Source organism: Pongo abelii, chromosome 12, assembly GCF_028885655.2.
Source record: "Pongo abelii isolate AG06213 chromosome 12, NHGRI_mPonAbe1-v2.0_pri, whole genome shotgun sequence".
Taxonomy (NCBI): domain Eukaryota; kingdom Metazoa; phylum Chordata; class Mammalia; order Primates; family Hominidae; genus Pongo; species Pongo abelii.
The window spans coordinates 28,343,679-28,370,470 of record NC_071997.2 but is presented as its reverse complement, the minus strand read 5'-3'; the positions used below and the strand labels follow the sequence as shown (position 1 = coordinate 28,370,470).

The window sequence follows — 26,792 nt, the reverse complement described above, 5'->3', positions numbered from 1 at the left end:
AGGCTGGTCTTGAACTCCTGACCTCAGGTGATCCACCCGCCTCGGCCTCCCAAAGTGCTGGGATCACAGGCGTGAGCCACCACGCCCAGCCAGGAAAACAATTTTTTAAATGACAGTAGTAATCTTTACCTATCAATAATTACCTTGAATATCAGTGGACTTAAAAAAATGATCTCAAATCAATAGCCTGGGGAAAAAAAAGAGCAAACTGTGCTTAAGGCAAGCAGAAGGAAGGACATAAAGGTCAAAGCTGGAATTAGTGAAATAGAAACTAGAAAAACAATAGAGACCTCAACAACAGCAAACAAGTGAGCGAAAGGCTGGACTAGACAATTTTCTAAGGATGATACAGAAATGTATAAAAAGCATAAGAAAAGATGCTTAGGCTGGGTGCGGTGGCTCATGCCTGTAATTCCAGCATTTTGGGAGGCCAAGGCGTGGTGGATCACTTGAGGTCAGTAGCTCAAGACCAGCCTGGCCAACGTGGCAAAACCCCATCTTTATTAAAAATACAAAAATTGGAATTTGCACCAAAGCAGCAGCTGCATTCCCACAGTTCGATCTTCACCTTCACGATGTTTCACTGGTCAAAAAATGCACTAAGTCATCTCCAAGATGAAAGCATTCAGCAAACAATGGCAAGGCAGAGCCACCAGAAAAGTTCACCTGATTTTCATGACAATACGATAATGCTGTATTAGATAGTGGAGCCACTTTCTGTATTGCTATATGGACATATGTAGCAACACAAATCAGAATAGAATGGAACCTGGACCCTGCTGGCAGAGTCACCCCAAAGGAACGGAGAGATCAGTAATCATCCCAGCTGGTATAATAATGAATTGTTTAAAAAACAGCTCATAATTGATACCAAGTTAAAACACTGTGTACCCATTAAGTTATGGCATTATTGAAGAAATAAAGTACATTTTGAAACCTTCAAAAAAAAATACAAAACTTAGCTGGGCATAGTGGCAGGCACCTGTAATCCCAGCTACTTGGGAGGCACAGGCACAGAATAGCTTGAACTCAGGAGGCAGAGGTTTCAGTGAGCCAAGATCGCAACACTGTACTCCAGCCTGAGTGACAGAGTGAGACTGTGTCTCAAAACAAAAACAAAAACAAAACAAAACAAAAAATGCTCAACATTGCTAATCATCATTAGAGAAATGGAAATCAAAATCACAAGGAAATATTATCTTACACCCATTAGGATGTCTACTATCAAAAAAGCAGAAAATCACAAGTGTTAAAGAGGATGCACAGAAACTGGAGCTTTTGTGCAATGCAAAATGGTGTAGCTACTACCAAAAACAATCTGATGGGTTCTCAGAAAAATAAAAATAGAATTGCCATATGCATTTCTGGACATATATCCAAAAGAATTGAGAATAGGGTCTTTAAGAGATATTTGCACATTGCACTTTAAGAGATATTTGCTATTTGATTTATAGCAGTATTATTCACAATAGCCAACATGCAGAAGCAGCCTAAATATCCATCAACAGATGAGTGGATAAACAAAATGTGGTGTATACAAATAAGGGAGTATTACTCAGCCTTAAAAAGGAAAGGAATTCTGTTACGTGCTATAACATGGAAGAACCTTGAGGACATCATGCTAAGTGGAATAAGCCAGTCACAAAAATACAAATACTGTATGCTTCCACTTATATGAGGTATCTAAAGTAGTCAAATTCACAGAAACAGCAAATCAAATGGTGGTCACCAGAAACTAGGGAGAGGAGGAAATGGAGAGTAGTTGTTTCATGGGCATAGATGTTCAAGTTTTAAAAGATAAAGTTGGGCCAAGTGGTGGCTCACGCCTGTAATCCCAGCACTTTGGGAGGCCGAGGTGGGAGGATTGCTTGAAGCTAGGAGTTTAAGAACAGCTTAGGCAACAAAGCAAGACTCTCTCTCTACAAAAAAAAAAAAAAAAAAAAAAAAAAAAAATTAACCCAGCTCAGTAGTGCACACCTGTAGTACTCAGCTACTTGGGAGGCTGAGGCAGGAGGATTGATTGAGCGCAAGAGTTTGAAGTTGCAGAGACCTATAATTGCACCACTGCATTCCATCCTGGGTGACAACGAGATCGTGTCTCAAAATAATAAATAAATAAATAAATAAATAGAAATAAAAGATGAAAACGTTCTGGAGATATATTGCACAACAACATAAGGCTACTGCACTGCACACTTAAAAATGGTTAAGTTGGGCCGGGTGTGGTGGCTCATGCCTGTAATCCCAGCACTTTGGGAGGTCGAGGTGGGCTGATCACGAGGTCAGGAGATCAAGACTATCCTGGTTAACAATGTGAAACCCCATCTCTACTAAAAAATACAAAAATAAAATAAAATTAGCCAGACATGGTGGCGGGCACCTGTAGTCCCAGCTACTCGGGAGGCTGAGGCATAAGAATGGCGTGAACCCGGGAGGCAAGCTTGCAGTGAGCCGAGATCATGCCACCGCACTCCAGCCTGGGTGACAGACTCCATCTCAAAAAAAAAAAAGGTTAAGTTGGGCTGGGTGTGGTGGCTCACGCCTATAATCCTAGCACTTTGGGAGGCCGAAGCGGGCATTCACCTGTGGTTGGGAGTTGGAGACCAGCCTGACCAACATGGAGAAACTCTGTCTCTACTAAAAATACAAAATTAGCAGGGCATGGTGGCACATGCCTGTAATCCCAGCTACTCAGGAGGCTGTGGCAGGAGAATCGTTTGAACTCTGGAGGTGGAGGTTGCAGTGAGTGGAGATCGTACCAGTACACTCTAGCCTGGGCAACAAGAGTGAAACTCTGGTTCAAAAAAAAAAACACGTTAAGTTGGTAAATCTTTTTTCTAACCACTATTAATTCTTTTAAAAATCATTTTTAAAGAGTAGAGAAAACCAACAAAGGCAAAAGTTGGTGTTTTGAAAAAAATTTTTTTTTTTTTTTGAGATGGAGTCTCGCTCTGTCACCCAGGCTGGAGTGCAGTGGTGCGATCTTGGCTCAGTGCAAGCTCAGCCTCCTGGTTTCATGCCATTCTCCTGCCTCAGCCTCCTGAGTAGCTGGGACTACAGGCACCCACCACCACACCCGGCTAATTTTTTTTTTTTTGTATTTTTTTAGTAGAGATGGTGTTTCATCGTGTTAGCCAGGATAGTCTCAATCTCCTGACCTTGTGATCAGCCTGCCTCAGCCTCTGAAAGTGCTGGGATTACAGGAGTGAGCCACCATGCCTGGCCTAGAAAAAGTTTTAAAATTCATGAACTTTTTTTTTTTTTTTGAGATTGACCAAGAAAAAAGAAAGACTCTAATTACTAAAATCAGGGATGAAAGAAGGGGTATAAAAACTGACTTATGGCTGGGCGCAGTGGCTTACAAAGTGCTTGTAATCCCAGCACTTTGGGAGGCCAAGGTGGGCAGATCACGAGGTCAGGAGTTCGAGACCAGCCTGGTCAACATAGTGAAACCCCGTCTCTAATAAAAATACAAAAAATAAGCCAGGTGTGGTGGTGGGCACCAGTAATCCCAGCTACTCAGGAGGCTCAGGTAGGAGAATTGCTTGAACCTGGGAGGTGGAGGTTGCCGTGAGCCGAGATCATGCCAATGCACTCCAGCCTGGGCCAAAGTGTGAGACTCCGTGTCAAAAAAAAAAAAAAAAAATTGACTTACAAGGATTCCTTCTTTCTTCACTTTTATTCAACACTGTACTGGATGTTCTAGCCAGGGCAATTAGGCAAGAAATGCAAACAAAAACTATTGAAATAGGAATAGAATAAATAAAACTATCTCTATTCTAGATGACATGATCTTATATATAGAAAACCCTAGTGAAACCTCAAAAAAAAAGACCTAAACTATCAGTGATAATACATGAGTTCAGAGATTGTACCATACAAGGTCAATTAAAAAAATGAGTTGCCTACTTATACACTAGCAATGAACAATTCAAGTAAAATTAAGTAAACATTTCCATTTATAATATTATCAAAAATAATAAAATAATTATGAATAAATTTAATCCAAAAGTGTAAGACTTGTAAACTGGAAACTACACAACACTGTTGAAAGAAATTAAAGAAGAGCTAAATCAATGGAAAGGCATCCTGTGTTCATTAATTGGATGTAAACATGTCTACACAAAAACTTGTATACAGGCCAGGCATGGTGGCTCATGCCTGTAACCCCAGCACTTTGGGAGTTTTCGATGGGAAGATCACTTGAGTCCAGGAATTCGAGACCAGCCTGAGCAACACAGCAAGACCCCCATCTCTACAAAAAAGAAAAAATGAAAACAAAAGCAAACCTATACATGAATGTTTATAGCAGTACTATTTTTATTAGTAAAAGGTGGAAACAATCCAAATTTCCATCTACTGAAGATGGACTTTTAAAATGTGGTATTATTGGGCACAGACACACATGCCTGTAGTCCCAGCCACTGGGGAGGTTGAAGCAGGAGGGTCGCTTGAGCCTGAGAGTTTGAAGCTGCAGTTTGCAGCTGCAGTGATGCTCCTTGATCTGTGCAGGAGCTGTGATCAGGCCTGTGAAGAGCCACTCTACTCCAGCCTAGGTGACATAGTGAGATCTCTGTCTCAAAGAAAAATGTGGTATAGCCATACGATAGAATATTACCCTTACATAAAAAATAATGAAGTACCAATGCATACTACAACATGAATCAGCCTTGAAAACATTATTCTAAATGAAAGGAGCCAATCACATAACCTTGTATATCATTTAATGTATATGAAATATCCAGAGTAGGCAAACTCAAAGACACAGAGAGTAGACTAGTGATTGCCAAGGGATGGGCGGAGGGGAAAACTGGGAGTGCATGTGACTGCCAAAGTGAATGGAGTCTCTCGTTGGGGTGATAGAGATATTTTGGAATTAGATTTTGGGGATGGCTGTAAAACATTGCAAATTTACTAAAAAAAAAAAAATCATTGAATGAAATTAAATCCTATGGAGATTAGAGGTATTTTCATTTTGGCCAGGCAATCTACCTGATTAGGTTCAAGCCACAAGTTCCCACCCCTCCATTCTGCAGTCTGGTTCCAAAGTCAGTTCAGTGTCCAAAATCTTCCCAGGACTATTCAGTTCTGTCTGACTTGTGCACTACCCAGTGGCCAGTTGTGTCTGTGGGTGATGGTCTCTCAGTTCAGCTGTCAATCTTTGGTGTGTTGAACAGGACCAGATCTATGCAGGAGCAGCTCAAGAATGAGCCCTGGGGTTTGTAGACAAGTTAATGGGGTTGCTTCACTGATTAACTCTCTCTCAGTAATTACCCTGTTGCTTTCATTTGCTGAGGCTTCTCTTTTTAGTCTTCCAAGCAGAAAACAGGCTTTCGTTATCTGGCTCTACCATGCATTTCTACATCTGAAGCCAAGCAGTGGGAGGTCTGAATTGGAAGGGAAGCAACACGGATTGTTTCTGCCCTCTTGGGACCACAGCTCTGTCAATTGGAGAAGGTTCCTCCTGCATCTTGGCTCCTGGGCTCCTCTTGGGGCTGGTGCTAGTGCCACGGTGGGACTGCTTGTGGGCTGAGGTATGAGAGAACAGGGAAAAGAAAAATGGGGAGGAACGAACTTCTGGATTCCCTCGGAATGTTAGGAGACCCTTTTCCTGTTACTTGAGCCAGAAATAGAGAGCGTCTTCTGCAGCTCTTTCTATCTACACCCTGGTGCCCACTGCCAGGTTAGTCAGGGGATACCATAGGGGAAACATGGTTATCTCACCACTGGTTTGGTGGTACTTCAAGTTCTGGTCTTCTTGGGAAAGCTGCCTGCAACTATTTAGTTTTCAATGTCTTCCAATAGCTGCTCCATGCATTCCGTACTGTCTCCCGGCTGGACTCCATGCAGGAAGCCTGTCTCCTCCACAGTGTGCACTCACTCAGGTCATTGCTCAGTTTTATTGTTGGCATTTGTTTGCCTTAATTTTTCAGACTGGCTTCCTAGAGGTTGCTTCTTGTCTGCATAGTTTGTCAGTCAAACATCAGTTAAAGCCAATATGGCTTCCACCATCTGCTGCTGGATCTATGTGCAATGGCACATAGATTGCCCCGGGCCGTTTGCCCGGGCCATTTGCAAGGGTGTTCTGGCTTTTACTTCCTAACACTGGCACCGGCACAGACACAGGCTGTGTGCCCTGGGCATATGGACATGGCTTGGGTTTGCTCTAATCTCTGCCAGCTATGAGCCTTCAGTCCGTTTGGATAGTGTGGAGTTTACTAAGCTCCCTCTGGCTCTCCCACCTCCTGGAGCTCCCTCTTACATCCCTGACTAATCTGCAGGTCATTTGCTTGTCTCCAAAGGCCCAGAGCCTCAGGCTAGGAGTCAGTGGCCTTTCTTCCTCCTGGTCACTGATATGACCACCTTAACTAGCCATGCTGCAAATTAAAACCTTCCTCACTCTTGCCTCTAGCTCCTGCAGCGAGGTGGCAGGGGAGCTTATTTCCACAGGCTGCCCTGCTGGGGGCCACTGTGTGTGTTATCAACAGCTGGGGTAAATGGGGGTAGCAGCCTGGGCAAAGATGCCACGGACACAGGCTGGTCTTATCCAAGGCTCACTTTAATTCTTTTTTTTTTCTTTTGAGACAGGGTCTGTCTCACTCTGTTGCTCAGGTTGGAGTGCAGTGGTGTGATCACAGCTCACTGCATCCTCAATCTCCTGGGCTCAAATGATTCTCCTGTCTTAGGCTCCCATGTAGCTGGGACCACAAGTGTGCACCACCATGCCTTTTTTGATTTTTTTTGTAGAGACGGGGGTCTCACCACATTACCCAGGCTGTTTTTGAACTCCTGAGCTCAAGTGGTCCTTCTGCTTCAGCCTCCCAAAGTGCTGTGGTTACAGGCATGAGCCACCATGCCCGGCCAGCTTTCATTCTTAAACACATCCCCATTTGTGCTGTGCCTTTGGTAAAATTACAGAATGCTAAATGGTTTGTCCAGCTACCTTTTGGAAAGATTTGTTGACCTCCTCACTTCATCATGCTAGAAGTGGGAACTTTGATTACTCTTTAAAGAATCTGAAGATGAAGGGAAGACCAACACATAATTTGAGAGAATGTCAAGACTGAGAAAGGTTTCTGTAGCATGGTGCATGCATGTGTGTGTGCGTGTGTGTGTAGGGAGAGGCAAAGGGTTCTGACAAGAGGAAGAGGCTGAGGAAGCAGGCTTATCTCCACAACGTGCTGCTGCCACCCAGTCATAGGGTCTTTTGCAGCAATTCTAGTCCTGATCTCACAAACCTCATACCCTAACTACTGTCCCCCTAATTGGGGTCCCTCCTCAGAGCTTTCCTAAGGCTCCCTAACTTTTCCCCTCACCTCGGTTGAGACCTCCATGGTTTGGACTTGTTGGTTTTGCCTTGCTCTTCCCTTGATAAATACACCGTTTATTCCGGTTCAGCCCTTGGAACTTTAAACCTTAACCTAAGCCTCCTGCACCCCACTATATTAGCCCAAGCCTAGAGTATCAGATCTGGATATTTGGGTAAAGATGCAGACAAATTTTGAATTGGAAAAGAACTTAATTCATTACTAAAAGATGACCTTGATAGCTATATGGGAAACAAGAATGTATCGGGAAGTTAATCCTTTGCTCACACTACACCTGGTGCATGTAATTCCATCTCTGAGTTTTCCCCTTATTATTATTATTATATTTTGAGATGGAGTCTCACTTTATTGCCTAGGCTGGTGTGCAATGGCACAATCTTGGCTCACTGCAACCTCCGCCTCCTGAGTTCAAGCGATTCTCCTGCCTCAGCCTCCCGAGTAGCTGAGGTTACAGGTGTGTACCACCACGTCTGGGTAACTTTTCTATTTTTAGTACAGACAGGTTTTCCCCATGTTGGCCAGGCTGTTCTTGAACTCCTGACCTTGTGATCTGCCCACCTCAGCCTCCCAAAGTGCTGGGAATATAGGCATAAGCCACAGCGCGCACTCTATCTTTTGGTTATTAATCCCTTATCAGATAGATAGTTTGCAGCTAATTTCTCCCCTTCTGTGGGTTTTCCCTTCACTTTTTTCCCTTATTGTTCAAAGCCAAGCTCAAGTCCTGCCCCTTTGGGAAAACTTCCTTGACCACTCTATTACAGAGTGTTCGCTTTTTCTATCCTTGGAGTTCCTATCACATTACTATCCCGTTCCTCTGGCATCAATCATCTATTATGTCCTATCTTTCCTTGTATTATTCCCTTTTTTGTGGTTGCAATAGTACGGTGGGATAAAGGGCTCTTGCCTGGAGAGGCTTGGCAGGACTCTGTATGGTAGAATGGCTTTGATGAAACCTCCACCATCCAGGATCTGATTCTTAGCTGACAAGACACTGTGTTGTCAGTATCCCAAAAGCCAACCAATGTCTGACAATTAATCAATCAGCAGATATTTATTGACTGCCTCTGCCATGTCAGGTGCTGTGCTAGGCATAGGTCCATGTTAGCCACCCATCTCCAACTTCATCTCTCGCACCAGAGCTTAATCTCAACTAAATGGGAATTCTCACCATTCTCTTATCACACCAGGCTCTTCTTACAGGTGGGTCTCTTTGCCTAAAAAGCCCACTCACCCCTCCGCCCCACCCTCCGCCCTTTCCCCTTTCTCCCTCTGGAAAGCTGCTTCCATGTCTTTCAAACCCCAGTGCAGCCATCACCACCTTTGGGAAATCTTTGCAGATGCCCTACAATCACCCAGTCTCTCTGAGCAATCTCTGTATCCCATTCATATATATATATATATATATATATATATATATATATATATATTTTTTTTTTTTTTTTTTTTTTTTTTTTTTTGAGATGGAGTCTCGCTCTGTCACCCAGGCTGGAGTGCACTGGTGCAATTGCAGCTCACTGCAACCTCTGCCTCCTGGTTTCAAGCGATTCTCTTGCCTCAGCCTCCTGAGTAGTTGGGACTACAGGTGCCCACCACCACACCCAGCTAATTTTTGTATTTTTAGTAGAGACGGGATTTCACCATATTGGTGAGGCTGGTCTTGAACTCCTGATCTCAGATGATCTGCCTGCCTCGGCCTCTCAAAGTGCTGGGATTACAGGCATGAGCTACCATGCCTGGCCTCCCATTCATATTTCTAACATTGATTCTTACCACGTTATATGCTGATGATTTTTCTTTTTTTTTAGAAAGGTCTCACTTTGTCGCCCAGGCTGGAGTACAGTGGTATGATCATGGCTCACGGCAGCCTCAACGTCCTGGGCTCAGGGGATTCTTCCACCTCAGCCTCCCGAGTAGCTGGGACTACAGGTGCATGCTACCACACCTGGCTAATTTTTTGTATTTTTAGTAGAGATGGGGTTTCATTGTGTTGCTCAGGCTGGTTTTGAACTCCTGGACTCAAGCCATCTGCCTGCCTAGGCCTCCCAAAGGGCTGGGACTACAGGTGTGAGCCACCGTGCCTGGCCTCTGATGCACTTCTTTTTTTTGTGGTCCTCAACCTTTTTGGCACCATGGACCAGTTTCATGGAAAGCAATTTTTCCACAGTTGGTGGTGGTGGAGATGGTTTCAGGATGATTCAAGCATATTACCTTTATTGTGTACTTTACTTCTATTATTACATTGTAATATATAATAATTACACAACTCACTATAAGGTAGAATCTGTGGGGGTCCTGAGCTTGTTTTCCCGCAACTAGATGGTCCCGTCTGAGGGTGATGGGAGACAGTGACAGATCATCAGACATCAGATTCTCATAAGGAGCACCCAACCTAGATCCCTCACATGCACAGTTCACAATAGGGTTTGTACCCCTATAAGAATCTGATGCCCCCGATGATTTGACAGGAGGCAGATGGTGATGCAAGTGATAAGGAGAGGTTGTAAATACAGAGGAAGCTTCACTTAGGGACCACTGCTCTAGTTGTTCTTTTTTTTTTTGAGACAGAGTTTCACTCTTGTTGCCCAGGCTGGAGCGCAATGGTGCGATCTCGGCTCTCTGCAATCTCCGCCTCCCGGGTTCAAGCGATTCTCCTGACTCAACCTCCCAAATAGCTGGGATTACAGGCATGTGCCACCATGCCTGGCTAATTTTGTATTTTTAGTAGAAACAGGGTTTCTCCATATTGGTCAGGCTAGTCTCGAATTCCCGACCTCAGGTGATCTGCCTGCCTCGGCCTCCCAAAGTGCTGGGATTACAGGTGTGAGCCATCTCGCCTGGCCAGAATGTCACTAATTTTTATTGCAAGGGTAAATGGCTTCTGAGATCTAAAATTTTACCAGGCAGGGTGACTGGCTCATTAGAGTGAAGGCTTTACTTTTAACTCTACTAAGTTAGAATTTGTGATAATTAAGACAGGAGCTGCTTAAAAGCAGCTAAAGCTCAGCATGGCTCCATCTGTGGGGAAAATTTTGCCAAAAAATTATGAAAACAATATTGTAGCATATGCATTTGATTTAACAGAGCACGTTCAAAAAATAAAGTTACCATTTCCTATTATTATAGAATTTTGGCAAGCTGAAAACACAATCTGAAGAGTCCCCTTTCTCTACAAAAAAAAAAGCTCCAAACAAAAAATTTAAAAACCATTTCCATAACATTTCAATATATTCCCTCCATCTTTTCAAAAGGCCATTTTGCACATACTTATGATCATGTATAGTATTTTAGATCCTGCTTTTACTATTATAAGTATTTCCCAAGTAGATTTTTTTAATTTTTTCTTCAGACAGGGTCTCGCTGTCACCCAGGCTGGAGTGCAGCAGTGCGATCATAGCTCACTGCAGCCTTGACCTGGGCTCAAGCCATCCTCAGCCTCCAGAGTAGCTGGTCACCATAGGCATGTGCCACCATGCCTAACTTTTTGATTTTTTGTAGAGACGGGGTCTCACCACCACACCTGCCTAGTTTTTAATTTTTGTAGAACTGGGGTCTTGCTATGTTGCCCAGGCTTGTCTTGGAACTCCTGGGCTCAAGCAGTCCTTCTGCCGTGGCCTGGGATGCCCACTCCCTATCCTCCTTCCCCACCTGGCCAACTTCTGTTCATCTCTCAAGATCCAGCTCCTCTAGGAAGCCTCCCCTCTCCTCCCCTCCCTGGGCTCCTGCCACTATGGTCTAGCATGCTCTGTGCTCACCCCATCCAACACTTCCCACAGGGAGATGTGATGACCTGTCTCACCTCCACAGGGAAGGAAATGGAATGCAAGACTCAGACAGAGCCCCCAGGATTCTCTACATTTAAGGTGGATGCAGAGCCAGGCGGACCAAGCCCTGGAAGAGGAATGCCCTGGTAGTGGGTGTCTTAACAACACACTGCGCACAGTGACTCAGGGCCTGCTGAATTGTTTATTAAGCTGTATATCTCCTTTCTTTTTTTTTTTTTTTTTGAGATGGAGTCTTTCTTACTCTGTCACCCAGGCTGGAGTGCAATGGCACAGTCTCAGCTCACTGAAACCTCTGCCTCCTGGATTCAAGTGATTCTACTGCCTCAGCCTCCCAAGTAGCTGGGACTACAGGTGCACACCACCACGCCCTACTAATTTTTGTATCTTTAGTAGAGATGAGGTTTCACTGTGTTGGCCAGGCTGGTCTCAAACTCCTGACCTCAAGTGATCCACTGGCCTCGGCCTCCCAAAGTGCTGGGATTACAGGTGTGAGCCACTGTGCCTGGCCTGTTATCTCCTTTCTTAAGAATAAGAAAAATAAAAAAAAAAACCCAGCATTTACATTGAATAGAGGGAAGACTACACCATTGTTCTAAATGGTTCAAAATTTGGCTTATCTATAGTAACCAGGTCATTTTATTCATTTACTTGTTTCTATTATATATTCATGAATACTTCAATTTTCATATGTATTTCACATATATACCATTCAAATTAAACAATATACAACAGGTTATTGTTAACAATTATTAACATTTATTAAGCACCAAGAATATACTGTGATGGTTGCTGTATGAAAACATAATTATCGATATAGTATCCCTGCCATTGAGCTTACAATCTAAAATGAAACACAAGGCTATGAGCCTACCTAAAAACTTCCTTAACTTAGAAATGGCTACTTTGGCAAATGAGTGAGGCAAATTACCTATTATTCAGGTGCAGTGCTAATAAGGCTTTGAGTATGATCCAAAGAATGTTTTACTTGTACCCATTTTTCCCGATTATATTACACTTGCTAAGAAAAACAGTACTTAGAATTTTGGCATGAACAATGAATTATTTCAAATTGTCTTGTAGGACTTTAAACAAAGAGATGCTTACTGGCCTAAGTTTTCCAGCAGCCAGGGAAAGCCCTATTAAAAATATTATGAACTAGACCAAGTTTCTCTTTTAATCCACTTAAACAGTTTTTTTTTTTTTTTTTGAGACGGAGTCTTGCTCTGTCGCCCAGGCTGGAGTGCAGTGGCGCGATCTCGGCTCACTGCCAAGATCCGTCTCCTGGGTTCAAGCCATTCTCCTGCCTCAGCCTCCCGAGTAGCTGGGACTACAGGTGCCCGCCACCACGCCTGGCTAATGTTTTTTTGTATTTTTAGTAGAGACGGGGTTTCACCGTGTTAGCCGGGAAAGTCTCGATCTCCGGACCTCATGATCTGCCCCTCTCAGCCTCCCAAAGTGCTGGGATTACAGGAGTCAGCCACCACACCCAGCCCAGGTACACTTTTTAAACTTCTTCCTCTTCTCCTATACCTAAGGGCTCCAATGATACTACTTATCAGGGAAGAAAGTACTGTATCTAGATAAACTACCCTTAAGTATTACAGGCTTAGCAAGTTGAATTTCTAGAAAATACTCATGCATAGTTTATTTTTATTTTTTATTTTTATTTTTTTTGAGATGGAGTCTTGCTCTGTTGCCCAGGCTGGAGTGCAGTGGCGCAATCTTGGCTCACTGCAAGCTCTGCCTCCCGGGTTCCTGCCATTCTCCTGCCTCAGCCTCCTGAGTAGCTGGGACTACAGGTGCCCGCCACCACGCCCGGCTAATTTTTTTGTAGTAGTGATGGGGTTTTGGTGTTAGCCAGGATGATCTTGATCTCCTGACCTCGTGATCCACCTGCCTCAACCTCCCAAAGTGCTGGGATTACAGGTGTGAGCCACCGCACCTGTCCACTAATTCATATTTTAAAAGAGGACTGAGCAAAGACAGCAATGGAACCTCTGGCTACAGGAGATGCCTGGCTATGCCTGATATGTAAACAAACACAAGCAGTCGAGTTCAGGCCATGCATCTTCAAAGTGATGAAGAATATATGTAAATGCTTGTTTTTCTCCTCCATATTTCTCATGTAGAGGTGTATGAGAATTTAGCATCAAGACTCTATACTGCAAACCCTGTCCTATGTTGCCTATATTCATAGTATAACATTTAATAAATACTCCCAAGTTTGTCATTGCTGGTCACATATTAGCTGACAAAGGCACACTGAAGGGACTTTGATTCTTGCGGTCAAATGCAAAGATTGTTTTAAACTACTGAACACATACAATCTTAAACTATGTGATGATTATTTTCAATCATTTATGATAATTTTTATTCTGAAAGATTACTAAAAAAATTGGTTGTAGGGTATCTGAAAACAGAAATAGAATGTACTCTATAAAGTACATGCACAGAATTTTTAAAAATGCAGGCATACAAATATTTAATGGCAGAGTGGTAATAACCTGAGACTTTTTAAAAATGGGAAAACAATATTTCAGCAATTTTTGGAAAAAAAAATATTTTCCCTAAGAAGTCTCTCTTGGCAACTTTCTTTTTAAGTAACAAAGCAGCAGCAACATTTTTAAATGTTCATAAAGCTTGCTTTCCATTAACAAGTTTATTAAGGAAGAGTGGTCCTGAAACTTCAGGATAAAACTTTTGATAAAAATAGAATCACTAATTTTGACCTAAAACAGACACTAAAACACCCCTCCTTCCAATTTAAGAGTGTCATTTATACCTCCTACTTATAGTAAATAAATCCAATTAATTATAAGATTTGAAATGGAAAATCTGAAACATATCAACATCATTTTCTTCTAATAAGATAACAGAAATTAACTTCAATGGATTTCCCCAAAAAGAGGAGAATAGAGTTTCTAAAAACTTAATTACAGCTGTGGTAAATGAATCTGGGTTTCCCAATCTCAGATCTCAATGCACTTAGTTTTAGTTGGTATTCTGTGAGATGGCTAGAATTTCTGATTTAAGTATGTAGTATGTATTTTTTTAAGGCAAGGCGAGTTTGAGTATGTATAAAGCATAGATATTAGCATGGTTATAAAGGCAATATGACCGACATACACATTCAGTTTTCTGAAGCAATACATTCCAAGCTACATACAACTTAATTTCATGTCCTATTCTAAGACTACATGCTTAACATTAAGCTTAGAAACATAATTGCTGTAATACATTAAAAATACTTCATTTTCCAATATTGTAAAGTATATTTCCAAATACCTGGTAGAAATTTTTTTGCACAAAAATTTAAAAGACATCCTACTAGCTAGCTATTACTACTGTGTTAAGTAATCATTTGAAGGAAGAATTCACAAGGAGAGCAGGTTATAAAACTAAGCATAATAATTATTGCATTTAACTAAAAAAGAATCAAGTAGTTCTGAATTACACTTGTTTTCTGTCTTAGCAATGTGCATATTCACTTTATAGCTACTAGTTTGATAAATATACTAAAGATTGTATAAGATTTGTTTTTCTTGTTTTTGTTTTTCTTGGGTGGTTATTTTTCTTTTCTGTGTCCTTCCCCAACAGCAGTTGGAATTTTCTTTTGAATACAAAGTAAATTAATGTTTATACTGTTTTTTCACCTGAGTCATGTAAAAGGTGGCTCCCTTCATTTTAAAAAGTCATATGTAATTTTGGGGGGCCTTAATTAAAATTTAACATTTAACCACGTGGTTTTTTTTTGTAGACAGTCTACATGTCAACAAATGGATAAGGGTTAACAAAGGCAAATACTGACTTCATCTGTGTTTTAAACACGATTATATGAATTTTTCTTTTTAATTAAAAAAATGACATAAAACCATTCATACAGGTCCTCTTCTCTCTCACCTGCTTTGAGATATAGCTTTAAATATGGGTAGATCAAGACAAGTAATGTTGGTAATCTCTTATCTTACATAGAAAAGAAAAAATAAAGGAACTTATTTCCTTCCTAAGGTCTCAGCTAGTTTCTTAAGTCTTTTCTTCAGCTCCAATGGAAATTTCTCATAGCACTTCTTACAGACTGGCTTCATGTCGAACTCCACAAACTTATTCCTAAAGATAATAATTATAAAAAAAAAGAAATTAGTGGAAACATATTCAACAAAGATATATAAATGATGTGAAGTAATTGTACCGAACTAAACGAAGGCCACTAGGTGATGATATTATATTCATGTTAGTAAAAAACCATAATTCTAACCTCAATTCTTATTGTGATATACATATAAAAATTTAGTATCATTTGAAAAAAAAGTCCTATAAATTTGTTCTATACATCCATCTGTGTAACATAGACTGTAGATTACATTTCATTCAGTACTAAGTAAATAGGAAATCTAATGTAAATATAATTTACTTAAATACAGTCAATCACTTTTTTTTTTTTTTTTTTGGAAACAGAGCCTCGACTGTCACCCAGGCTGGAGTGCAGTGGTGATCACAGCTCGCTGCAGCCTCTAACTCCTGGACTCAAGCCATCCTTCCCACCTCAGCCTCCTGAACAGCTGGGACACAGGTGCATACTACTATGCCTGGCTAACTTAAAAATTTTTTTTGTAGAGACAGGGTCCTGCCGTATTGCCTAGGATGGTAATCACATTTTAGAATACCTCAAAGATAAATTTATCTAAAGGAAAGAATCATATTTTTATAATGTGAATGATTTCTTTATTGGAGGCAACATGATCTTAGTACTTTAAACTAGGTAGCCATGAGGTTTAATTAATTTTAAATTATAAGGGGTTATTTTGGTTATCTGACAGAAAGGTTGGAAGAAAGTTTTTAATCACTCTTAACATAAATGTAACCAGATCACCTGTGGTTGTATTGTAAGCTGTAGCTATTTGAAGAACTCAACTATTCTTTTGAAAAGCTAGAGCAATACACATTATTAATTTATTTTTAAAATGGTCCTGGAGAAGACAACTTTTCAGAGAGCCTCCTGACCATCTGTAATGCATTTCCAACAGGTAACCACAGGAGCTTATTACTGTTGAAATCCACAGTGTTTAATTTTGAATTGAGTAAATATACAACTTGGTAACTTGTTCATTGTCTGTGAAATTATATTCAGGTAGCATTTGTGAAATAAATCTAGTGGTATATTGCTATCTATGACAAAAATTATAAAATCTGCTGATATTTTTACTGCATTTAAACATTGTATTAAACTAGACTTTGCTTCAAGATCATTTTAAAGGACAATGTTAGTAACACAGGAAATTCCTAAACACATATTTAAAACGAAAAATCTTCTATTTTAAAACACCACACTGGGAATTATTTTACGGCTTTTCTCCCAAGGTCATCTTAGAGCAAAAGCTATTAAAACTGCCATTTTTTTGATAAAAGAAAAAAAATTATTCCTGTTTTCAGACAGACTACCTTAGCAAGCTTTCCAGTTTTAATCTTTTTTATATTATTTTTTTTTTGAGACAGAGTCTCACTCTGTCGCCCAGGGTGGAATGCAGTGGCACGATCTCGGCTCACTGCAACCTCTGCCTCTCAGGTTCAAGCAATTCTCCTGTCTTGGTCTCATGAGTAGCTGGGATTACAGGCACCCGCCACCATGCCTGGCTAATTTTTTTGTATTTTTAGTAGAGATGGGGTTTCACCATGTTGCCCAGGCTGATCTCAAGTGATCTGCTGCCTTGGCATCTCAAAGTGCTGGGATCACAGGTGTGAGCCACCATGCCCAGCTTCATTGTTTTAATCTTACATTTACATTTAATTCCTCTTTATAGAAGGAAACATGTAAACTGAAACAAAATATTTTTAGAGCTCCAAACACGATGGTAACTATGAGGGAAAACTGGAACAATCATGCTAGTAATTCAAGAGAATTTCAAAGATTGAAATACTTCTCATAAAAATCAGGAATAAAAAAAGAGTTTGAAGACACTGAGGAAATGAATTCATAAACAGTAGCATATGGGTATTGTATGAATGCATATTTGAACATCACAGAAGAAGATGTCTTATGTAAACCGGATGGACTTTGCTTAGATATGAAACATGCTGAAAGATTTTTTGTTTTTTGAGACAGAGTCTCACTCTGTTGCCCAAGCTGGAGTGCAGTGGCAGTCATGGCTCACTGCAGCAGCCTCAGCCTCCTGAGTAGCTGGGACTATAGGTATGGGCCACCACGCCTGGCTAATTTGTTTATTTTTTTTGACGGATGGGGTCTAGGCATGTTGTCCAGGCTGGTCTCAAAATCCTGGGCTCAGGCAATCCTTCCACTCTGGCTTCCTAAAGTGCTGGGAATATAGGCGTGAGCCACCATGCCTGGCCATGTTGAAATAATTTAATACATAACTTAGAATATATGCATTTTAAAAAATATCAAACAACACTTATAATTTATCAATTAAATGATGTGGCAAGGAAACCAAAAATCAGGATTTTAAAAGCTACAGTTAATCAGACAAAAATTCTTTAAAATGTTTTCCAGGGTCTATTACGAGATTAGAATTCTTCCCTTTGAATCCATTTTTTAAAAAAATGAAAGAAATGTATACCATATGGTGTTTAAAAAATGAAGTGAGTGAGTGAGTCTACAGAGTAAGTCAAGTACATGACCACAAAATTGTATTAAGTATGGGGTGTATTCATTTAATTTTCATAATTTTAGCAGTTATGCAAAAGGACCAATTCTACATAGGACAAACACTTGAATTTCAATCTCTGATGACTACAAATACATGCCCAAAAGTTGCAGGGGGGGAGGAAAGCAAAAGACAGAAACAGAATAAAGCTGGAAACTACGTCAGGCAAATTTGCCTCCTGTTTTATTGCTAAATAAGATAGCTACAAAGATAACAACCTACATCCCTCCCTCATCATTTGCCCACAAGAAAACTCCTTATGGAAAAAGGACAGACACAACTCAAAGTCATCCTTTGAGGCTCACCTGAGACAAATGCATAACTGATTGCTTCCTCTACCCTATTGTTCATGTAAAAATGTAGGTTCACTGAGCCAGACACAATTGTGTATTCATTGGAAGGCTGATCAAGGACTCAAAAGAATGCAACCTTTTGTCTCTCATCTACTTCTGGCCTGGAAACCCCCTACTTCGAATTGTTCTGCCTTACTGGACCGAACCAATGTACATCTTACATATATTGATTGATGTCTCATGTCTCCCTGAAATGTATAAAAGCAAGGTGTACCCCGACCACCCCGGGGCGCATGTTGTCAGGACCTCCTGAGGCTGTGTCATGGGTGTGTCATTAACTTTGGCAAAATACACGTTCTAAATTGAATAAGACTTGTCTCAGATACTTTTTGGTTTACAGCAATGATGACAATCATGATGTAGCACTAGAGACAACTAAAGGGCTCAGAATCTTTCTCATGTCCCCGTCCTCTCAGGGCCGTGTGCCACCCACCAAAACCAAGAGACTGTGAAATAAAATCTACAGAACAAGCACAAGGCACACTGATGGACAGTCACGGAACCAGCAGCGATAAACAAAATGCAGCAGAGACACCAAGTAACAACCATAAATAATGATATCCAAGAGTCAGTGAGTGCTTCCTATCACATCCCTTAATCCTTCCCATGGCTTCTGAGATAGGTGTTAGTTACAAATGAAGAAACTGAGGCACAAAGAGACTGAATAACTACTAAGGAGGTGGTGGAGTCAAGATTTAAACCTAGGCACTCTGAGTCCAGAGCCTATGTTGTTAATCCCTATGTGAGAAAATGGTAAACATAATTACTGGGAAGCACAATGGTTAGCCAGAAAAGATTAGGGAGTGGGTACCAGATAGGACTGGAAGCAGGGGACCAAATCTTTCTACTTTGAACCCTAAAAATCTCAGAGGATAGGTCAAGAACTCAAAGGCTGTGGGCTACAGATCCTGCCCAGGCCCAAAGCCTATGGCTGACGAAACAAGGGAACGACCATATTTAAATAAGAAAGGAACAACCTCATGGTTTAAAATTTTTCCTTTCAATTTATCTACATTCTTGGTGAGACCCAGAGCTGGGGCAAGAACCTGGCCAATGTCCTATGCCTTCTATAAAAGATTATTTCTTTTTTTGTAGGAAGTAAAGAGGAGTTCACATTACTGCCCTGTAGCTCTTTCATCTCTCTTTAAAACCCCAAAAGCCTTCTGGAGGCGTGGAAGTTACATCTGCATTACTTATCCATGTCATTCTAGGTGGAATCATGTCTAACAGGTGAGTAAAGCATTTGCGAACTGAACAATTAAAAGTGCAGCGAATAGCTCATTCCAGCATTTACACACTTTGCATAATGAGCCTCCTTTCCAGAAAAAATCTTGAACTCCATTTTCTTAAATGCAGATTTCCATCGAAGCCCTGGTGCTGTCTCTCTCCCCATCCCCGCTTCAGCTCCAGGTCAGAAGGTGATGGGGAGTTCAGGTCTATGGGTTTGTGCCCTGCGCTGGGAAGGGCTGTCCTCGCCTACTCTGCGATTCCAAAGGCTCTGTGGCTGCTTTGGTCCAGGTCTCGGTCAGACGCTGGTTAGGTGTCCGTCTCTCTGCCTGGCCACCTCAAGGTGGGGATTCGGTACTCAACCCTACCTGGCAGGAAGCCTGGTTATTCATGTCCCTCTCCGACCCTGCCCCGACTTCGCCAGGCTCACGGAGGCACCATCGCCTTCCATTATGTACAGTGCCCAGGGTCCCGTCCAGCGCACCGGGCACGTCTGGTGGACCCGGATCCCAGTCCCGAGCGGTCGCGAGCACGTCCCAGTCCTCGTCGCCCCGCCGCCGCCTGAATGCCAGGCACCCTCGCGCTCCCCGCCGGGCGCTTACCTTCTCGTGGGCGGACACGGTGGCCAGGCAGCCCCAGACGCTGGCGTGGGCCAGGGAGCGGGCGGTGGCGGCGCGCAGTCTAGAGCCCGGGGGGCACCGGCCGCCTGGCCGCCCTCGCGCCGGTAGGAGAACATCCCGGGCGGCGCGGGGGGCGGCCTGGCGCGGGCGGCGGCCTGGCGCGGGCGGCGCCCGCCCGGGGCCGCAGGTGCGCGTCCTCCTTATGAGCCGAGGCGGGGAAGCTTTGCTGCCAGATGCTGCCCGAATCCTCCAGCAGCGCGGGCATAGCCTCCTCACTGGAGGCGCTGTCCAGCTCCTCGTCCATCTCGTTGGTGACGACCCAGGACACGGAGCTCACGATCACGTAGCCCGCGGCCGGGGACAGCAGGGCGCTGCGGCACAGCAGCCAGGAGAGGCGGGTCCCCGGCCGCGCCGGCCGCCGGCCGCGGCGCACGGACATCTTGCAGGCGGCACGCCCGGCCGCCGGGGCCGCCAGTAGCGCTAGTGCCGGGGAGCCCGGCAGCGCCCCCCTGCGGCGGAAGCAAGGAGCCCGCGCCTCCTTCCCACCCCTGCAGGATCCCCGGGCGCGGTCCCTGGCGCGAGTCCCGGCGAATCCCTGCAGCCGCGCGCCAAGCTCAGAAGTCCAGGCTTGCAGAATACCAGGTTCCACGCACACGCCGCGCATCCTGCGGAGTCCTCCTGGCGCGCCAGGTCCCGGGATGGGTTCGTTTCCTGCAGGATGGCACAGGTTCCGCAGCCAGAGGGAGGGCGTTCAAATCCCGGCTTAATACACGCCTCTGCTCAACAGCTGTGAGACCTGCCAAGCTACTTAACCTGTCTGTGCCCATTTCCTTCATTAGGTGACAAAGATAATGTCTACCTCTTAAGGATGATGGATGGGACGGTTGAACGATTAATATTTGAAGAGGCTTGGAACAGTGTGTGGCATGGAGCAAACGTTCTACAGTGGTCCCTTGGTATCCGAGGGGTATTGGTTCCAGGACCCCCGTGGATACCAAAATCCAGAGATGCTGAAGTCCCTTATAAAAAAATAGTGCAGCATTTGCATATAACCCATGCACATCTTCCTTTAATATCTAAATTGCTTATAAAATGCCTAATACAATGTAAATACTATGTAAATTGTTGTTTACTGTATTGTTTAGGGAATAGAACAAGAAAGAAAGCCAATATATGTTCAGCACAGATGCAATCACCCTTTTTTATTTTTTATTTTTCTGATGAAGGGTCTTGCTCTGTCCTCCCAGGCTGGAGTGCAGTGGCACAATCACAGCTCACTGCAGCCTCAACTTCCCAGGCTCAGGTGATCCTCCTGCCTCAGCCTCCAAAAGTGCTGGGATTACAGGTGTGAACCACTGCGTCCAGCTTTTTTGTTCTTCAAATATTTTCAGCCTGTGGTTGGCTGGGAACCCACAGATACGAAGGGCTGACTGTATTTAGTTAGCTAGACACAAGCTAGGGATTGTTATCATCATCTTATTAGAGGAGAAAACTGAATAAATGGTGGAGGTAAGATTAGCACCAATTCCATCTGATGCCCATTCTCTTTCTCTGCAAGGACGATAACCCTTACACTTTGCTGTGTCAGGAGGGCATCGCAGCCAGTTCATCTAATAGCAGAATCAAATTATTTGCATTTAAGCTGAAACAAACTGACCGAGGCCACATGGACAAATACCGCCTTGGCCAAGCCCCTCATTCCAGGTCATCAGAACTCCGGTCCAAGCCCTGGAAAGGAAAAATGCGGAGGAATATGGCAGGCTTTTGGCTGTTTTCTTTTCTTTTCCCTCCCTCCCTCCCCGCCTCCCTCTCCTTCCTTCCTTCCTTCCTTCCTTCCTTCCTTCCTTCCTTCCTTCCTTTCTTTCTTTCTTTCCTTCTTTCTTTCTTTCTTTCTTTCTTTCTTTCTTTCTTTCTTTCTTTCTTTCTTTCTTTCTTTCGTTCTTTCTCTCTTTCTTTCTTTCTCTTTCTTTCTTTCTCTCTTTCTCTCTTTCTTTCTTTTTTGAGACAGAATCCCGCTCTTTCTCCAGGTTGGAGCGCAATGGCACACTACAACCTCTGCCTCCCGGGTTCAAGCGATTTTTCTGCCTCAGTCCCCCGAGTACCTGGCACTGCAGGCGCCCGCCACCACACCCAGCGAATTTTTGTATTTTTAGTGGAGATGGGGTTTCACCATGTTGGCCAGGATGGTCTCGATCTATTGACCTCATGATTCACCCGCATCGGCCTCCCAAAGTGCTGGGATTACAGGCTTGAACCACCGCGCCCAGCCATGGCTATTTTCTTACTCCTGCCTCCTCATGGGAGAAGTGACCCATATGATGTATGAGTTTCGAGAGGCAAGCTTAACATGCTTTTCTCAGCCCCTGCAAAGCTATTCTTTTCTGAATGATCTGTTCACCCTTCTCTTCTGTCTTGCCTGAGCTGTCCTGCCCCTTCAGCAGGTGAGAGGTCGCCCCGCCCTGTCTGTGACTAAGGGAGTAAGTTCAGTTGCAGAACCTAATAGGAATCCTATTTGGTCAAAATTTCCCATTAGCTTTACTTCTATTACGCTTTCTGATTCTTGAGTTTTATTTCCCAAATTAGTTCCACACTCAGAGGGGATTTAAGAGGGTGATCAATAATCAGTCTTCAAACCCCATCACACAACTTGTGCCAGAACATAGTAAATGCTCCATTAATGACAGCAATTGTTGTTCGTTTTGGCCATTTACCCCTGAATATTCAACAGATCCCTCAAACTCAAATTTTGGAAGATAATTCTCCATGGATTTCCTGGTTTCCTGCAGAATCCAAATCTGTTTGAATAACCTTGAAAAGCTAGAGATAGTGTCTTTCTGGAGAGATTTAGGGATCTATTTTGCAGAGGCATCCCAGGTAGTAAAGATATGGGTAGGAATATTTTTATATATATATTGAAAATATATATATATATTTGAAAATCAAACTTATTTTCAAAATGATTGTACCAGTTTATACTGCTACTGTCAGAAGGTGAGAGTTACTGTTACAGCTCTACATTCTCATCAACACAGATTAGCGTTAGTTTTTTTTGCCCATTCCCCGCACCCTCCCATGCCAACCAAATCTGGCGGATGAGCAATGGTATCTCATTGTTATTTTAATTTGCATTTACCTAATGACTAATATGGTTGATCATTTTTCATGCATTTATTGCCCAGTTCGAAATCTTTTATAAAATGCCTGTTAATGTCTTTTGCCCATTTAAAAAAATGTGGTAAAAAGTGTAACATGAGATCTACCTAACAAGTGTACAGTACAGCATTGTTAACTATAAGAACACTGTTCTATAGCAAATCTCTAGAATTTTACCTTGCATAACTGAAACTCTTTATCCACTGAACAGCAACTCCCCATTTTCCCTTCCCCCAGCCCCTGGCAGCAGCCATTCTATTCTCTGTTTCTATGAGTTTGACTATTTTAGATACCTTATATAAGTGGAATTATACAGTATTTGTCCTTCTATGACTGGCTTACCTTACTTAGCATGATGTTCAAAATTCATCCATGTTATTCTTTTTAAAAGGTGAATAATATTCCATTGCATGTGTGAAAGGAAAATATCTTGGGCCCCCAAAATCAAAATCTGAGACACATCTCAGTTAATTTAGGATGTTTATTTTGCCAAGGTTGAAGATGCTCCCATGACACAGCCTCAGAAAGTCCTGACGACATGTGTCCAAGGTGGTCGGGGCACAGCCGGAGTTTATACATTTTAGGGAGACATGAGACATCAATCAATACATGTAAGAAGTACATTGGTTCAGTCTGGAAAGGCTGGACAACTTGAAGCAAAGGCAGGAAGACTTGAAGCGGGGAGGGAGTTTCCAGGTCACAGATAGGTGAAACAAAAACGGTTGCATTCATTTGAGTTTCTGATTAGCCTTCTGGGTTCACATATGTATATATCACATTTCCATTTTTTCTTTTTTTTTGAGTCAGGGTCTCACTCTGTTGCCAAGGCTGGGGTGCAGTGGCACGGTCATGGCTCACTGCAGCCTGGATTGCCTGGATTCAAGTGGTCCCCCATCCTCAGCCTCCTGAGAAGTTGGTACTACAGGCACACCACCATGCCTGGCTCACTTTTATTTTTTATTTTTTGTAGAGATGAGGTCTTACTATGTTGCCCAGGCTGATCTCGAACTCCTGAGCTCAAGCAATTCTCTGACTTCAGCCTCCCAAAGTGCTGGAATTACAGATGTGAGCCACTGCATCGAGCCCATATTTTCTTTCTCCATTCATCATTGATGGACATTTAGGTTGTTTCTGCCTTACAGTTATTGTGAATACTACTGCAATAAACATTTGAGTGTAAATACCTCTTAGAGATCCTGTCTTGAATTCTTTTGGGTAAATACCGATAAGTGTGATTGCTGAATCCTATGGTAGTTTGCTTTTAATGAACCTCCATATTGTTTCCCAAAACAGCTGCACTATTTTATATTCCCACCAATGATGCACAAGAGTTCTAATGTATCCACCTTCTCACCAACACCTGTTGTTATTTTTTATAATGGCCATTCTAATGGGTGTAAGGTGATATCATTGCAGGGTTTTTTTTTTAATTATTATTATTATTTCTTGTTTGTTCATTTTAGAGACAGAGTCTTACTCTTTTGCCCAAGCTGGAGTGAAGTGGTAATGATCATAGCTCACTGTAACCTCAAACTCCTGTGCTCAAGAGATCCTCTCTCCTTGGCTTCTGGAGTAGCTAGGACTATAGACAGGAACATGCCATCATGCCTGGCTAATTTTTATTTTTTATTTTTTTTGTAGAAATGGGGTCTTGCTATGTTGTCCAGGCTGGTCTTGAACTCCTGGACTCAAATGGTCCTCCCACCATGGCCTTCCGAGGTGTGAGCCTCTGCACCCAGCCACTAAGTGGATTTTGATAGGAATTGAATTGAATTTGTAGATTCCTTTGGGTAGTATGAACAGTTTAACAAAATTATGTCTTCTGATTCATGAATATGGGATGTCTTTGCACTTATTTGTGTTGCCTATAATTTCTTTTATCAATATATTATATATTCTATATATATATTGAAGAGATTAAGGGACTTAAAATCATATATATATATATAATTTAGTTAATGGCCATAAATTTGAAGTGTCTATATATATATAAATCATATATATGTATAGTATATATAATTTATATATATCGTATATATGATTTATATAGTGTATACATGATTTTAAATATATATACAGTGTATATATAGAGAATATATATGATTTTAAGTTCCTTAATCACTTCAGATTTATGGTCATTAACTTCAAGGGGGCATTAGCCCTGCCTGGTAGTACTCTCCTACTTCTCTGATTCATTTTCCTCCCCTTTTTAGGAGACTCTCACACCTTTCCTTTCTCCTACTTTCTTCAGGTCTCTTTTCAGATTACCCCTTGTGAGAGAGGTCTTGCTTGAATGCCCTATAAGAAGCAGCATCAGGCTGGGTGCGGTGGCTCACGCCTGTAATCCCAATACTTTGGGAGACAGAGGTGAGCAGATCACCTGAGGTCAGGAGTTCAAGACCAGCCTGGCCAACATGGCAAAACCCCGACTCTATCAAATAATACAAAAATTAGTTGAGCACATTGGCACACACCTGTAATCCCAGCTACTCGGGAAGCTGAGGCAGGAGAATTGCTTGAATCCGGGAGGCAGAGATTGCAGTGAGCCGAGATCATGCCATTGCACTCCAGCCTGGGCAATGGAGAGAGACTGTCAAAAAAAAAAAAAAAAAAAGAGAATCTCCATCCCCATAGTGAATTTTCACGATAATACTTATATCTACTTAAGATATTTTGCTTTTATTTGCTGATTAGCTCAGTGTCAGTCTTCCTGTACCAGGAACATAAGTTCAATAAAGAGCACAGATTTGTCTATTTTATTCATGGTTGAGAAAGTCATGCCCAGAGTGTAACGCTTTGACATGCTGAGTACTTTGAAGTAAAGGACAGTGGAAGAGCCTCAGAAGCAAAATCTCTTTCTGGCCTTTTCCTACCCTTCTTTCTCCTGCTCCCCCTCTCCCACAAGGCAGGCCATAGGAACTAGAATTTCTCTTCCCCAAGATGGATCACAGAAATTAGAACCCCTCTCCTTCAAAGCCAGCCATAAAGCCTAGAAATATGACTGTAACTCCCTCTGCCTTCCTGTATAGGAGCTGGCCGTAAAGAGGTCCTCGGATCCACCTTGTCCGAGAGTAGGTCATGAGACCTCATTCCAGAAGGGGTCCTGCCCCACACCTGGGGGAAGGGAATGACACACAGAAGGAGGAAGAAGACCCTGGACAGACAGGCCTTGCTGGGTTTCCCACTCGTCTATTACCATTAGATCATTCACTTTTTCTCCAATCACAATTCTTCATGGTTGTCCGTTCTTCACCGAGCATAAGCATGGAAATGGACAGATTTCCCTGAGTCTTTGAGTCTTTATTTATTTATTTATTTATTTATTTATTTATTTATTTATTTATTTTTTTGAGACGGAGTCTCGCTCTGTCGCCCAGGCTGGAGTGCAGTGGTGCGATCTCGGCTCACTGCAACCTCTGCCTCCCGGGTTCACGCCATTCTCCTGCCTTAGCCTCCGGAGTAGCTGGGACTACAGGCGCCCGCCACCATGTCCGGCAAATTTTTTTTGTATTTTTAGTAGAGGCGGGGTTTCCCCATGTTAGCCAGGATGGTCTTGATCTCCTGACCTCGAGATCCACCTATCTCGGCCTCCCAAAGTGCTGGGATTACAGGCGTGGGCCACCGCGCTCGGCGAGTCTTTATTTAGGCTTTCATGTCACATAAAACTTTG

General features: G+C 42.6%; 2 long non-coding RNA genes and 2 pseudogenes across 2 annotated transcripts; 2 read left to right on the top strand and 2 right to left on the bottom strand.

The window, feature by feature from the left end:
• The first annotated feature begins 555 nt into the window (after positions 1 to 555).
• On the top strand, positions 556 to 1,013 carry LOC129057504 (cytochrome c oxidase subunit 7B, mitochondrial-like; annotated as a pseudogene).
• Positions 1,014 to 11,843: 10,830 nt separating this feature from the next.
• On the bottom strand, positions 11,844 to 19,930 carry LOC134759384 (uncharacterized). The gene is made up of 2 exons (XR_010136168.1): positions 19,421 to 19,930; positions 11,844 to 15,217 (listed from the first exon to the last, which is right to left on the bottom strand). It is a non-coding gene; the product is annotated as an uncharacterized LOC134759384 (long non-coding RNA).
• LOC129057506 (uncharacterized) lies at positions 12,485 to 19,084 on the top strand. Its single transcript, XR_008522085.2, has 3 exons — positions 12,485 to 12,605; positions 15,566 to 15,680; positions 18,539 to 19,084. It is a non-coding gene; the product is annotated as an uncharacterized LOC129057506 (long non-coding RNA).
• A 21-nt stretch (positions 19,931 to 19,951) lies between the features above and the next one.
• LOC129057503 (protein CREG2-like) lies at positions 19,952 to 20,436 on the bottom strand (annotated as a pseudogene).
• Between the last annotated feature and the right edge of the window lie 6,356 nt (positions 20,437 to 26,792).